This window comes from Amblyomma americanum, chromosome 8, assembly GCF_052857255.1.
Source record: "Amblyomma americanum isolate KBUSLIRL-KWMA chromosome 8, ASM5285725v1, whole genome shotgun sequence".
In the NCBI taxonomy this organism is placed as follows: Eukaryota; Metazoa; Arthropoda; class Arachnida; order Ixodida; family Ixodidae; genus Amblyomma; species Amblyomma americanum.
Genome location: NC_135504.1, coordinates 110943786 through 110959539, shown reverse-complemented (window position 1 = coordinate 110959539; position 15754 = coordinate 110943786). Strand labels below are relative to the sequence as shown.

At 49.7% G+C, this 15754-nt stretch overlaps 1 protein-coding gene across 5 annotated transcripts in view; it reads right to left on the bottom strand.

Annotated features, from left to right (window-relative positions):
• The window catches only part of sick (sickie), a 959410-nt gene that overhangs the window by 345253 nt on the left and 598403 nt on the right, over window positions 1-15754 (bottom strand). The window lies entirely within an intron of this gene.

Sequence of the window (15754 nt, the reverse complement as noted above, 5' to 3'; positions counted from 1 at the left end):
AACTCTTTCAGCCAGAGATGTCAGGCCATCACCGACACGGCTTTGAGAACTGTTTTTTCTGTGCCCGTCTGTAGGCTTGTTCACCTTGTGGGATTACATTCAACGTCAAAATTAAGTCCATCACAGTATAGAAATGGCCTTCCACATGGTCACAATCATTCGTGCTATGCACCCACCACGCTTGAGCCTAGCACTGGATATGATAGTATTCTAATTGCTCTACCTGATTTTCTCTGCCCATGCCTTAGATTGCGTATTTCTCATCTTGAAATGCCGTTTGCCACTCTCGCCAAAATGCGGATGTCGCTTTCTGTACCTTCATAAGTCCCATTCCTTCCACTAAACTTGAATATCATCAACTCGCGCCCATCCGCCATGCACTGTTTATACCATTAACGTTACACGTACGGATTTTTTGTCGTGGGCCTTTGACATGTTTTCAGTTGGCTTCGAAGCTTGAAGCCTGAAGGTGATTGTCGAGGCTTACGCAGTGGGGAAGGCATCAGCGGACGGCACCCGCGTGACGGCCAATATGAAGCAGTGCCAAGAACAGCACAGATTAGAATCGCAAGGTGAAGAACGACACTGAACAAAACAAGGAGCAGGCGTGGAATCCGGTTGTTCCAAAGCATGTTGAAACCGTATGGCCCGACCGGCAAGGAGCCGTGTTCGCACGCGAAAACGCGTCGCGCGTGAAACGAACTTGCACCATCGCGGCCGCTAGAAGCGCCCGTGATAGTGCAAGTTCGGCGTCACTGCCACGTGCGTTTCAGAAGCGGTGCGTTTCCGGCTGCGAAAAAATTGCGGAGACACTCAAGCTCCGCCTTGAGGGTATGACGCGAAAACGTTAATCGGCCCTTTCAGGGGCCTGGGATCCTTTGAAATCAAATGAAATAAAACAAGCTGGGAATTTTAAACTTCTGTGTCAGCGACATTTTCTCGAAACCGAAGCAAAGCTACAACGTTGGTTTTCTTCAGTGTGTATCTAACGGCTGACCTAGACGGTACTATTTGTATTGGACCGCTGACTAGCCTCATTGGCTACCGGTCCAAATATCTGTGCGCAAATGTCTTTTTCCACTCAATAAAACTTCTTGAATCTTGAAAATTTTTTTTGCGCATCACTTCGTAGGCGCAAACACTGCTCTGTATTTTATATTTTAATATTTTTCCAATTACCAGTAGCCACGCAAGACATGCCTTTAACCAAGTCTAATGTACGTTCCTCTGTGCTCGATGAGCAGTGCACCCGGCTCTCGATCCAATGGGCAGCGGTTCGAGATTCGGCTATACCATTTTCCTTTTCGGCGCAATTGCTTTTCTTCTTTCGGAGGTACTATGTATTGGTGGTGGAATGACGTCATGACCCTGCAGACCAACGATGAATTGTGTAGTGACGTCATCACTGTTGTGCTGTGAGCGTTGTGGGGTCTTTGATTCCCTGCGCTACGTCATGTGGTTGTGACGGCACAAGCCTCTCGACGAATCCCGATTTTCTCAACATGCCAACGCCTACCGCGCCGGTTTGTCCCTTGAACGGGACCCTTAACGCTCCTTGCGGCCTAGGCGGAACCAGAAAAGTCTAGACCAGTACCGTAACTTTCACGCACACAGTGCACAACAAATTCTCGGGTGCACAGACGTGGACCGCACGCGTGAAACTACGGGTGCCCGTACAGTCAAGCACGCAGCTGCAGCTTTCACGACGCCTCGCCCAACTTGTGTGCTCCAACGCATGCGACGCGTAGTGCACGTGCCTTCATGGCCGAGACGCCATAGCGTCAGCGAATCCGGGTTCTGCCCTGTAATTCCTACGCTGCGTACTCGACGCAGCGGCCAACAATGCCACCCAAACACTGCAGGTCATCCACACTGCTTCCTGTTCACGGAGCGCCACCCCAAAACAAGAACAAAAACAAGAAAAAAAGCAGGGCAACCTGGTATAGTTAACGCCCACGCATACAGCATCCGTTCATACAAGAACTTCATTTTTCTTTTCTGCTGAAGACTGGATAAGGTTGAAGGCGTCTTAAGGGTCGTGCGTGGAACCCACACACCATTGGGCTCAGAATTGTTCTTTCTTCTCCATTTCTTTCTCGCATTCTGTTTCCCTTCAACCGTTGTTTCCTAAATGCAGGATGAGGTTTAGCGAGGGTTAGTGTACGACACACGCGAAGCCGACAGATGCGGTGAATGGACGGATGCAAAAAAAAAAAGAGCACAGCCGATGCTCTCTGCGCACAACCAACGCGCATCTTTGGTTTGATGCGCCCACCGCACTTCTCTCGTGGACGGTGTGGGCGGTGACACGGCTAAAGGCGCGCCGTACAAGAAACAGCTGGAGAACAAAGCAAAAATAAAAAAAAGCGGAAAGAAGAATGCGGTCGGCGCCGAACGGCCTCGACTCCTGCAGGTGAGAGCCAGTCAGTTGTGCTCAACACGGCTCAATGAAGAAGCCGAGCCTCTTCGTCGTCCGTCGGCTGCTGGCGCCGCCACACCTTTATACGCAGTCACTCAGCGCAACACGGGCGGAGGCCCCGGAGTCCCCGAAGGACAGATCGGCGCTCGCCAGAAAAACCGTATTCTTAGGCACAGATGTCGAGAGGCCTAAACGTGGGTGGGTGCTGATCGCAAGGCTGTTGGAATGTAGGGGGCTGCCTCATACACGGCGTCGGTTGAGTCCCCACACACAATCTCGCTCTGCTGGTTGAAGCCGGTGATTGTTACACGCCCGCTCGTTTTACCTCCCACAGATCGCTGGCGAAGCGCAATGCATGGTGGGCCTGCGAACGGAGTGACTGACTGACGCTATCTTTTTGTTGCTGGCCTGTTGTGAAATGAGCGCTTGACACGGTGGCTCCAAGAAGCGGAGTCGGTGCCGTGAATACGGCGTTGGAGTCCACTTCGGTTTGTATAGGAAGGACCTTCGACAGCGCGCCCTTTGATTTGGTTCGGGAGGTGGGCCATTGATATACACTGCAAACACGAATACGCCTATAGGGGAGTAAGAAAGCGAGTGCCCCCTAGTACACACGCTTTTATAAAAGAGTGTGCGCTGGAGGACAGTTTACTCATTTCTTACTGTTTTCTGTTTGGCGTGTGGGTGCTGGTTGGAGTAGTCTTGTTTTATTCCTCCGGAAAGTACTCCGCCGGAGCGACACTTTAGATAAACGTTAAATGAAACAATTCTGTGCCCTAAACGTGGACACCCATGGCTCGTACAAAACACAGCGCAACTAGCATTCATCGTATAGGGATTGCCTTTCTTGCCGCAAAGATGACAGGAAAAAAAAGAAAGTCTAAACAGGATGTTCTGCATTGACCTTCTCTGCACTGGCCCGCATTGCGCATCCCACTATCATTTCTTCAGGGGCATATATACTACACAAGAAATACGGCGGCAACAGGCTAGGCAAGCTCCAAGGAATATGCATCACAAGCAGTGACTTGTGCATTCTCACCCCAATTACTAGTGCCCAGGGTGGTAGAGGAATAGTTGCCGTTCTCCTTCGTGGAAGTGTGTGAAAACGGAAAAAAAGGACTTTTCTAACATACTCGCTATGCAATTCAAACCTGCGTTGCACATTATGAAGACTATGAAGGAGACACTGCATTATGAAGGAGACACCGCATCTGCGTTACGGTCCGCTATCTTGGTCGCCAGCCGCACAGGCCATGCTCAGTGTCTGCATGTCCTGTGCTTTCACCTAAGCTGTGCTCATCGGGAGTCATGCTTGACGCACGGCCTTTCCTGCAGCGTTGGTGAAGCGCTCTGTGCATTACAGGCAGCCTGGGAATCATAAGCTGTCGGGTGTCTCCGCCCCCGATGCAGAAAGGTTCACACCGGTGTTGCTCTCTCCGGGCCGCCATATCGGCAAAGAAAGCAGGCGTCGGTCATCAGAACGGGGACACTGCAATCCACCACTGGTCAGAGCCTGTGAATTTTACCGTATTAATTTCATTTTATGCATCAAGCTTAAAGGGCGTGGCAACTCTTCATTACGGTTGCCGTGTTAACAGGGTGCCACTCCACGAATATCCTCCCGAAAATAATTTCATAAACACGTTTCGTAAAAGCTTAATTACGCGTAGTAAATTTTTTTGTTCCAGAGTCTTCGCGCTGCGCCTTAGATGTGCCGCTCCTCTCGTAACTTTTATCACGCTGAGAGGTCGGCTTTCTGCGCCGGCCCCACCCACTCGGCCCCACCATCGGCTACCGACGGGCACAAAAATTCCTCAAGGGGCGGAGCCTCCTGGCCCGCTGGCGCGACGCGGCTGACTGGCCGCGGCCACGGTAGCTACGTAACATCTCAGAGAGCCTAACCAAAAGCCACTTTTACACACGCTGACGCGCTACACGGAGGGGAGCGAGAGTTTCGTATTATGGCCGGACAGGACTCGCGAACTTTCGAGCACGATTCTAGGTTCCCTTATGCGTGAAGAAGTGCATTATTTGGCTCAGTTGTTCATGGAAACACTGCAGTGATTTAACGAGTATAAATAGCGTTCATAAGGTGTTTCAGGGCCCCTTTAGTGCATTTCGTTGGACCTCCAAAGCGACGGTGCTTGCGAGCGCGAACTCATCAGCTGCTGCAGGTTGTGGGAGTCACTAGCTTTGACTGGATGCTCTCTTTTCCTTTTCGCTTTCCGGTGGAGGTCCGATGACCACGACGAGACTAGTGAGTGCAAGCTAATCGGTCCTAACGTTTATCCTTGTGCACAAAGTAGCCACTCCCACACCTCGCCTTTCGTGCACGTGTCAGGATTCTCGGAATAGGCACATCCATGCAGCCTGGGCCTCCTGTGACCCCACGTTCAATTAAAATCATAATCCCCTTGTATTGAGCCGAAGGGTGGGAAGAAGAAGAAAAAATGCTAGCCGTTATGCTCGGCGACAGTCGACGTTAAGCCGCCTTGGTAAGAAATGGCAACAGCCTAAGGGACGCTGGGTGTGGAGCCATCGTGGCGGTTGGCAACGCGAGGCGTTGCAGGAAAGCCGCCCATTCAATGTACACAATGCCTTTGCGCGCGCATACATACTGTGCTGAAGCTGCACTCTGCAAGGCGTCAAGAGGCCTCTGTCACTTCCGGTGCTGCCAGTGTTGGCACCATACTAAGCGGCTCGCCCAAATTTTTTTCGCCTCTCCAGTTTGGAAAACCTGCCTAGAAAGACATGCAAAAACCTTCGACCCCTCCTCCCCTGCTTCGTACGTAGAGCGGACAACTCATCCTTCACAACATCCAGCAACGTGGCCAGGAGTAGTAACTCCGCGGGCGTGTCGAGCACATGCATAATATGCTCGCGCTCATGGCCGTCCGAGCGGCCTTGAATGCTTGCGTTCGTGACACGAGCAGGCATGAAGGCGACACTTCGCGCTCTCGCGTCTGCCTGAAGCCCCTTCTTCGGCGAAGACGAGCGTGCGCGTGACCTTGCTGCTCTGTCGTTGACGCCGTGTAGCAGACAGCGATACGGCTGTGTGCGGTGCCCGGGTGAAAAACAACAGCGCTCGTGACGAGAGGCCGTCACGGAGCGGCCGCCCGCATGCATTGCTCGGAGACGCATTCCCGACCGTCGAGGGCTCGGGTACACAAGCCCGTAGATCCCGCCGGCACGTGACATTGCCCCCCGTCGAAACCCCCTTGACCCGCGGGGAGTTTTGCGACTCGCAAGAGATTGGAGGAGGCGAAGCGATGTGCACCAATCGCACGGGACCCAGCCGCGCGCTTTTCACCGCCGCGGTGACGCATCGCGGGCATGGTGCGGTTAGACAGTGCGATGACTTTTTCGCAGTGGGAATCTCCATCGGCGGCAGAGAGAGAGAGGGAGAAAGAACCGCAATAGAGAAGTAAGAAAGACTCAAGTACGAGAAAGCCGTTAGATTTACAAGCTGCGAGTTACGGCTGTGGGTAGAAACAGAGACCAGTGCTATTACAAGACGAACTTCGAGGGTGGCAAAAGTTACCGACACAAAGCCCCGGGAACACAGAACGGACTTGCTTCGGCTGTAGCTTTAAATGAGCAGTCATTTTCATGTCACCGTAGATGGCTAGCTGATAAACACCTCCTCCTTCGCATCGAACTCTGACGACTGCCAGGTTGCCACCGCGCTATACTTGTAACGTTTTATGTATTTATTTGTTACCTGCATTGCTCCGTAGGGCTAATTACAGCAAGGGGGATGTGGGGGGGGGGGGAGCTACAGATCTTAACCATGCACATGAATAACTTAATTTAGTGCATTTAAAAAGCATCATTTCATTTTATACATACAATGCCGGATGGCAAAATGTTCCAGTCTCGAAGACAGCTTCTTCAGCTCAGACTGCTCTGGCAATGCTGTAATACAACCGGATAATACAGTTTAAATCCGTTCCTCAGGCACTCTAACATGATGTATACTCTGCCGTCCTGGAATCAACGGCACTTTGGCTGTTTTTCAAGGAACTTTGCTCCCTGGTTGCCTCCGGGCTTGGTACACTTCCTGGGAAGCCGACACAAAGCAAGCAAGGAGCACGCGCTATGTAGAAAGGAGATCCGAGGAACTCCGCAGACAAGAGCTAGCCCTCCACTGCGGAACCGTGTCGTGTGCTAAAACCACACATCTCGGAAGCTGATGCTGGGGTCGTTGCTATAAGCTACAGGCGGAACACTCAAGTGCTGCTGTCAAATTCTCCGCCGTGCCAACACTTCGGTAACTAACTAAGGGACAATCGAGCGACGTAGCTGTCCTCTGTTAACACTTTCGTAAGCTGCTACATAAGTCTTTAGCTGCCGCCGTCATCATTCGCAGCCTCTATTCTTATGAAGTACAGGCCCGGCGCTCATGGCGGGATGTCCATGGTCCAAAGGCTTACATGTTTCCGAGTTGTAGTGCATCGGAAGACAAGGGACGGTAAACGATACGGACACACACAGAGCTAACTTCAAAGAAATTTATTGGAAACAACTATTGATGCATGCTACACTGCCGCGATGTGAAACGACATATGTGCAATCAGTGGGAACGAAGGTTCCCATTGGTTACCACTCGCAAATACGAACCAAGGAGCTCAAGTTTCGACGAGCTTACATGTATTAAGGCTGCGAACTGGGCGAGTTGGTACTGGTTCATATTTGAACAGCGCAATAAAACAGCGGGACACAACGAAGAATGGGCACCACTAGCGCTGACTCGCAACTAGATTTTGATTCACGGCAAAGCTCACGCCAAAGGCCGTTGTGGGCATGGTGATTAGCCTTTATGTTTTCTTTTGTTTTCCCTCTCGTTTGTGTTTGTTGTTCCTAGTATTTCAGAGACCTTTGCCGTGAATAAAAATCTAGTTGCGAGTCAGCGCTTGTGGTGTCCATTCTTCGTTGTGTCCCGCTGTTCTATTGCGCTGTTCAAATATGAGCTTACATGTCAGTTTCGCATGTACATGAATTGTTTCTAATTTATTGCTATTTTTGTTCGCTTTGCACTGAGGCTAGAACTGTTGCACTGTCGGTGTCTGGAAGGAAAAAAGATCACTCTAACGTTCCAGCGCCATGCTATAACGTCTCTGGCGGGAAGGCCAGAACACGGAAATTGCAGTCTTGCGCCGCGGGTGTGTCATGAATATTAACGCTGGCTCTTCGCGAGAGTGTGCTCCGTAACTATAAGCGCTCAATGTAGCGCTTATGCAGCACGTTGGACGAGTGCCACGTTTGCAGGACAGGTAGTCGAAGGCTACACGCAAACGTGATACAAGCCTTACAAAGAGAAGACGCTGGGATGAAAGTGCGACTTGAAAACGTGCACAAAATTTCAGCGGGTTGACATCGATCGTGCCTTAAAGAACAGCGATAGAACCAACACAGATGAAAATATTATAATTATAATTGGTTTTGGGGGAAAGGAAAAATGGCGCAGTATCTGTCTCATATATCGTTGGACACCTGAACCGCGCTGTAAGGGAAGGGATAAAGGAGGGAGTGAAAGAAGAAAGGAAGAGAGAGGTGCCGTAGTGGAGGGCTCCGGAATAGTTTCGACCACCTGGGGATCTTTAACGTGCACTGACATCGCACAGCACAAAAACCATTTAGATACAATACCGTAAATGCTGCAAATATGCAGGGAACAAGGCATGTATTTTCACATTCATTGAAATCAATGAATGAATGCATCTTCTTCCCGACACCAGCGCATGTGGGGCATAGTCTTCGTCTTAACGGCTTACGCTGGCTGGACCGGTCGCTAAACCAGGACGTTATTCTGAGTTCGTGTGCACCACCGAAGACTGTTATCATATTCTGTGATTCTTGAGATCCCCTTGTCTACCGCCATCTGGAGGTGAGTTTTGAGAAGCCGTTTTTGACAATGAATCTTACAAGGACCCTGTCAGTTGTGCTTGGAAATTTATAGTCTGTCGAAGTCATAACTCCTCAACTAAAGCACTTCAAGAAAGGCTTTTGGTGATTCGTAATATGTTTGCAATGCATTTGCATTGCGGATAAGCGCGGTGCGATCGCTTTCCATCTTTAGCACAGGGTTGAAAAATAAAAATTGGTTCTTGAGGGTGGGAAATGGCACAGTAATTCTCACATATGTCGGTGGACACCTGAACCGCGCCGTAAGGGAAATATAAAGGAGAGACTAAGAGAACAAAGGAAGAAAGAGGTGCCGTAGTGGAGGGCTCCGGAATAATTTCGACCACCTGGGAATCTTTAACGTGCACTGACATCGCACAGCACACGGGCGCCTTTTGCGCTTCGGCTCCAGCGAAACGCGGCCGCCACGGCTGGGTTCGAACCCGGGTACACAATGTTACTGCTGAATCGTGATTTGTCTAGATGGAAGAAATTTAACGTATGCCCTTTTCCTTTGTTTTACAGACTGTGAACGATCGATGGGAGCCACTTGCGGCGTCTGGTGGAAGAAACAAGCGAAAATATGGTTGACATCTCTTGGGTGGCGGATGAATATACTAGTAAACTCGATCAAGAAAGTAACGTCAAGCATCTAGCGCAGTTTCTTATGAGCACTACGGCCGCCCCTTGCCAAGCGTCGCCGGCCTGGCTGTGTGCTCGCATGTTCAAGGGGTAATATTTCCCCACAAGCCATGCTGATGCCAGCAGGCGAGAATATGGTGCAGATGTACCGATAAAGATTGATTGATGAATGCATTATTTGGATGATTGAACGAATAACTGATCCATCAAACGATCGACTGACTGATTTATTGATTGACGGATTTATTTATTTGTGTATTGAACGACTGACCGATTGATTTATTGATTGATTGACTGCTTCATTCATTCGCTCGAAGTCGTTCTTTGATGTCGAAGAGAATATAAGCGTGCAAACAGAGCCTGCCGAGTTGGCGCCAGTTGCCCACCGTACGCTTTCGCGCGGATACTGAAGCAACAGCTGCAGTTACACAAACGCACGGGCGTTCGGGAAGCGCGATCACGGCCCGAGTGAAGCTCCGTCCGCACGCGCCTTATGCAACCTAAGCTTCACAGCGACGCGCGCGTGACATCCCCATCCGCAATGCAACTTTCCTCGTCCGTGGACCGAGAAAGTGTGCGCGCAAAAAAAAAAAAAAAACGCCGGCGTCGGTTCTTGCGACGACAACGCGGTACGACTCCTGAAGCTTGTAATGCAGACTGGCTCCCTTGCTGACCCGTGCTTTCCAGTCATTATCTTCGTTTCTCCTTCCATAGCCATCACCGCGACGACAGCGCGGCAGACGGACGACGCGTGGCTTTCCAGGAAGCGGCCATCGCCGCTCTCGACAAGCCGACCGAGACGCAGGCGGGGCTCGTCTGAGACCGTGAACACGACATGCGCACAGAAGCGGTTGCGGCAGCAGAGTTCCTGAAGTACCACACATGCTGTCGTTGTCATAAATATACATCCCAACGGGCTTGCTTCCGCACCACGCAGTGCGGTTCCTTTTGCATCGTAAGGGTTCAAAATCTCTCGAAGCTGAGAAAGACTCTTCACATATATTTTCCGACGCGTAGGACTTCCAGGGTTGCCAGAGAGCCCAACTGGACGGCTCAGGAGAAAAGAACCATTGGGCTGTACACTTTTCGCTGAGAAAACGTAACCCAGTAAAGACGGTTGCTTCTCAGCCGTATAATGAAGCCCTTACGACAACCCTGAAGATCGAAAGGTCTCTAGAGGTGAGGACGACAGCTTTCTTTACCTTACACAGATTTAGGGGTTAATGGTTGTGGTAAGATCCCCGCTACACGGCTGAGAAACAAACATTGTTTCTCGGTTACTTTGGGCAAAGAAGGTATACGTTACGATATTCTGTACTATGTGCAATACTTATATTTATCTCTAGTTCGCAATTTCAAAGTAACGATTCAGTCACAGTAGAACATACGCCATTGTAGCGCCGCACTCCATACACACATTCGCTCACAGTATAAAGTAGTCCACTCCGGAAGACACCATCTACGCACACATTCAATCACAGTAGGCCATAGTCCGTTCCTGCTGTCACCATTTAAAAACAGGATCCGTGTTCTGCAGAAACGTTAAAAGAAGGCGGGCAGCCTCCCTTCTGCATGTCTGGTTTCCACTCGGGTAGACAATGTCCTGCACTGTGCTGTGACGGGTTCCTGTCTTCTTGAAGGAAGCGAACATCACCTGCCTTTCCGCGTTTATTTTTCTGTACCACTTAGGAACGCTGTATTAGCATTCTTCATGTTGCTACAGTCAGAAAACGTATCTGTGTTTGTTGCTACTCTTTGTTAAATATGTGTTTTATTTTTTTGCATAGGAAGTTCCCCTGACAGTTACCCACGGCGTTTCATTCTGAGTCTATATACCAATAAAATGGCACAAAGTCTGATGCACAGAACAATTCCCCCACTTCATGCAGGGCAATCGAGCTCAGTGAAACAACGCCCCTAACGCTCTCTCTGCTCTCTGAATCGTCCGCCACCTCCGAGACGTGACCGAGCTAGGCTGCTTTTTCTGAAGACCTCCAAGAGCTGTGGTTAGAGTGTTGGCATCTCCTGATCTCTCATCTCTGATCTCTCCTGAACTCGAACCACCATGCAAACCTGCAGGAGGTCGATGGGGATGCAGCCCCCCCCCCCCCCCCCCTCATGTGACGGTGAATAGGAGGCGACCCTCTCCCCAGCAGCGTGATTGAGGTATCCGCGGAGAGTGAGGCGGCTACTGCGGCTTTATTTCCGTCACAAGCAATTGTCATTTTTCGGAGTTGTTGATAATAAACATTGTTACTGCGTCAGCATTAGGAGGGTACGTGGAAGCGGAAATGGAGACCGCCGACACGCGTGGATGCGTAGCAATCTCGGATATAAGGAACTTTAATGTGTTAACCTCTGATATAACGAAGTTTCTTCGTGCTGTCCTCAGATGTAACGAACACAGTGTGCTGACCTCGGGTATCACGAACGTTTGGCTGCTAAAGCATTCAAGCTATCCACCGAGGATGGTCTAGGAGCTTTTGTTACTATTTTTTTCACCCTACCAGAGCCGGCGCACTACGCTACGATACCTAATGTCATATTGCAGTCGGCGACCTGGAACAGCTGTCCGAATCCGCGAGGGAACATGGTATACGTCTCGGTCCAGTCACAACTCAGGATCTGAATCCAAACCACCCATTGGCCAGGTTCCTGGGTTTCGCGGAACAAGAAAACTTGTTCCTGATGACCGGCTGCAAACGCCAGCGCTACCTGCGGCGCGTGATGGCCCGTTCGTAATCCTCCTTTGGCGCGGCTCGGTCTGTAAACAGCGCGTAAGTACGGAGCGGGTTATGTTTTCCCGTAAGGAACGCCGCGCCTAATAATAGCCCGCGCGATACGTGCCGGGGGAGACACGCTCGCGGCCCAAGCGTACGGTAGCGAGCGGTGTGATTCACACGCGGCACGCAGTCACACCGGAAGTAAGGGCCTCTCGCGTGCCGTGTCAGCGGCAGCGCGCGCATTCTGCCTGAAGGGGTAACGCGCCAGAGGGCGGCGACTAAGGACAAAAGACGATTAGCGAGACATGCTCTTGCCGCTGAAACCGAGCGGTCGAGCCGGACGTTATAGCCCGTTGCGGCCCCGCGCACATGTTTTGCGGTCGCCACTTTGGAAGCGTCGAGAGCTGTTTTCACGAAGCTTGTGATGGCGGCTACCATTTCGTGACTAGATAAAAGGATCGCTTTTAAAAACATGAAAAAAAAACTATAGACATCGCGATTTTATAGGGTGCGCAAACAACAAGTGCAGTCTGGCGCTGCAGCTTTTTCTTCTCTGAATGCGTTTACTAAAGGATGCTGCAGCACATTTTCGCTGCGGAAACAGCTTTGGATGATAAGTCAAGTGTAATTGAATGATAATGAGTACGTTTTTCATTTGCAAGAAAACAGGTGCAGTCTAGACCTGTTTTCTCTAGTTGTTTTCTGGCACGTAGCCGTGTATAAGTTGAGGGGGATATAGGAGGAGACTCATTTTTAATCGCCGATATCTTTATTGTTACTGAGGCTTTACAAATTTTTTCGCTGCGGGGACGAGTGATATAATACTGACCGCTCGTGCTCTTTTCGTGGTCCCTTTAACTAGAAACTTCTCAGCAGTCAAAAGCGTTCTGGCAGCCGAACATCACAAAATGCTCATCTATTGCATTTTAGTCGGAAGAAACAACTCCCAGAGCAGCCCTCAATTTTCTTTGAAGTTTCACCGACGGCTAAACTAGTAGCCCTTGCCAGAAAATTCAGTAAATGACGTGCGCATTCCGTTAGTTTGCCCGTCGCGCGTTTCTTACTTGCGGTGAGAAGGAGCTATGCGAGCGTTAGGCTACGGTTTCCACAAGTGTGTCGTTATAACGGCTCGCCAGCCACCCACACCGGTCTGGAAGCCACCGCCGTGAGCTCGTCGCTTCCACCCTGGATTCACTGCGATGGAGGTGTGAAGTGGGAGTGCAGTAAGGACGTGACATCATAAAAAGCAGCCTGACTCAAGTTGAGTGTTCACATGGGGCACAAATCTGTTCGGACTGCCAGTACACGAAGCGACAGACACCGATAAAGTCTGGTCGGCGTGTTGGGACTAAATATGAAAACATTATCAATCAATCAATCAATCAATCAATCAATCAATCAATCAATCAATCAATCAATCAATGAACGTGCGAACTAGACGCAACCGTTCACGACGTCGTGCAGTTGCATTCATATCTTTCAACCGAATTATGAGAAGACACATATGGTAGAACACATTTTGAGCAGTGAACATGAAACGAAAAAGAAAAGCTTAATAGCTGTGCAGTCCGTTCGTTCGCAACAGCGTGCAGTTCGCATTGGCAAAGAATGAATGATGTTCGCTCAGTGCCACATATTTACGCAAACACTTTATCATCAGGCTCTGTATACCGCATGAGTCTTAATTTAAGAGCGCCAAGTATTGGACTTTCACTTCATTTTATTTTAAAGACGGTGCCCGCATACATAGCTTCCGTCATAACTTGCGCAGAGACCTACAGCCATCAATAAATGTCTGATAGCGAACATTCGAAAATTTTTCTCTCAGTGGAAATATCCCTTACACGAAAAGCTGCCTTTCTTAGTGACCGAAAACAAGCAACAACACTTCCATCAGTTGCTTTCATGTTCTTACCTATGAAGTGAATTCTTATGCCACTAAAGGATGGCTCACACACACGGGAAGTGCACGTTTCATGTGCTCCGGTAAATTTGTTCCTCCTTATTTTGTTCAACGCTATAGCTAATGTTCCCGTTTTTATTCTTACACAGAATTGGTGTAGTATACCTTTCCTGAACCCGTCGGCAGGCCGTGAAGTAGTCTGTAAACAATGAAGGTGTCCCACTGAACTGATCACATGTCACAAGTTACAACAGACGCAAGTGGACGGGTAAAGGGGGCCAATTTGTTGAGGCCAGGACGCAAGAAAAACTTCCTGAACTAACTGCATAAACACCAGCTCTAGCAAAATCGGCGCCAGAGTGCATACTATGCAGCCTCATCGGATTATTTCCGCCACGACCGCCACCGTGCTTGACCGCACTAGGGACCATAACCCCACCAGTGATATTGACTTACACAGACCATGAATGAATGACTTTGCAAAGCCCTCCCTATGCGCTGCACTTGTGTTCGCACCTGTACAGTGCATTCCGTTCCTGTTCAGTTCAGGTGCAAGTATCCTTATTCGTTCGATTGTCTCAACAGCTTCCAAATGTTCCGCTTGCGAAGGACGTATTCAAACCAGCGCACATCCAAACGCGTACGAAAAAAAAAAGCTTTATGAAGGAACCGATGGGCGCGCCATCTGTGTTGAGCTACGAAAATCGTCGTATGGTACCTGCACTGAAGGATAGATGGCGCTCTTGTCATAAACGTATTGCATTGATAATTTATTTGTGTATCACGTGTGGAGGCTGTTGGTATGTATGTGTGTGCTCCGCGTGCGCCCCCGCGGGCAGATGTGGTTTTGTTCACACGGGTACGAGGCAGTGCGTGTGTGCCCCTTCGCATTACGTGTGCCACGCTCGCCCACTCCCGGTGGAAGTGTGCTCCTGGCCCGCAGGGAGAGAACTATCGAGAGACGCGCGCGGGAGCCGCACAATTTATCTATCTGTAGATTGTGAGCAGTGAAACGTCCACCCCTGCCCTTTCTTTCTATTGCTCCCTCCTTTATTTCCCCCTTCCTCTCACTTTTATTTCTGCTGGCCGCAGCTCAGCTGCTCCAAGCTCCGACAGCAGATGCCGCAACATCCTTTCTTTAGTTTTATGCAGTTTTTCAACCAGTAATAGCCCGGACAGGGCGTGCTTACCAACCCGTCGAAAACGGGCTGACTGGCTCACGTTCCATCGACGTCATCATGGAGAATTGTGCCAATCGATGATGGCCAACTCTTTTGCAACTCGGCAGCTAACACTGCATAATTAGGAGAAACTTGTTTGTATAACGTTTTACTGTATTTATATTCACCTTGTTTTACTTTGTAACCACTCCGCTCTGCAATGCCCCTGGCCCTGAGGGTAAATAAATAAACAGACAAATAAATAATCACGAGAGATTCGTGGGCACAATGAAGAAAATTGCCATCATGGGGGTTAGAAAAGCATGGCGCAGGAACTGACAGTTTTAGGACTTATGTTTCGAAATGCGGTTACATTGCCACGTGAGTCAGAAGTGTTCAAAATGCTCTCGCGGAATGCAATCCAATCACGCTACCATTCACGTTGAAGGAGACTAGCGCCCTCTCCAGCCCCGAGAAGCAAGAAGAACCGCAAGGGAACCAGGCACCCGAGAACTTCCGAGAATGGAAACAGGTAAAATGCGGAAACAGGTAAAACGCGGCTGAGAGGCTATTGGAGTAAAAGTAACAATACAGTAAATGCAGTGCAGCGTACTCTGAATGGAGCATTCATTTCCACCTTATTCAAAGACGAAATTTAAGAAGTGCTGAATCCCGGCCTGGTGTCTCGGGACCACATTTCTAAAAAATAAGGACCCTCTCCTCCCCTCCTGCACAATTAATAAAAAGTTGCGGTGGGCACTTACAGTCCGTACGCGCTGTGAATGCGAAAGCTTCCCTTGACAAGAAGGCCTTTGCGCTAAGTTCTTAAACATAAATACCTACCTAAAGGCATTTGACCTAAAGGCCTTCAACCTAAAAGGTTCTACGCGGAAGCCGTTTACACTGAAGACCTTAACGCTGAATGCATTTATCTAGAAGGGCTTCATCCTATGGACCTTTGATCGAATGTCCTTTACCATAAAAGCTTTTATCTTTGCCA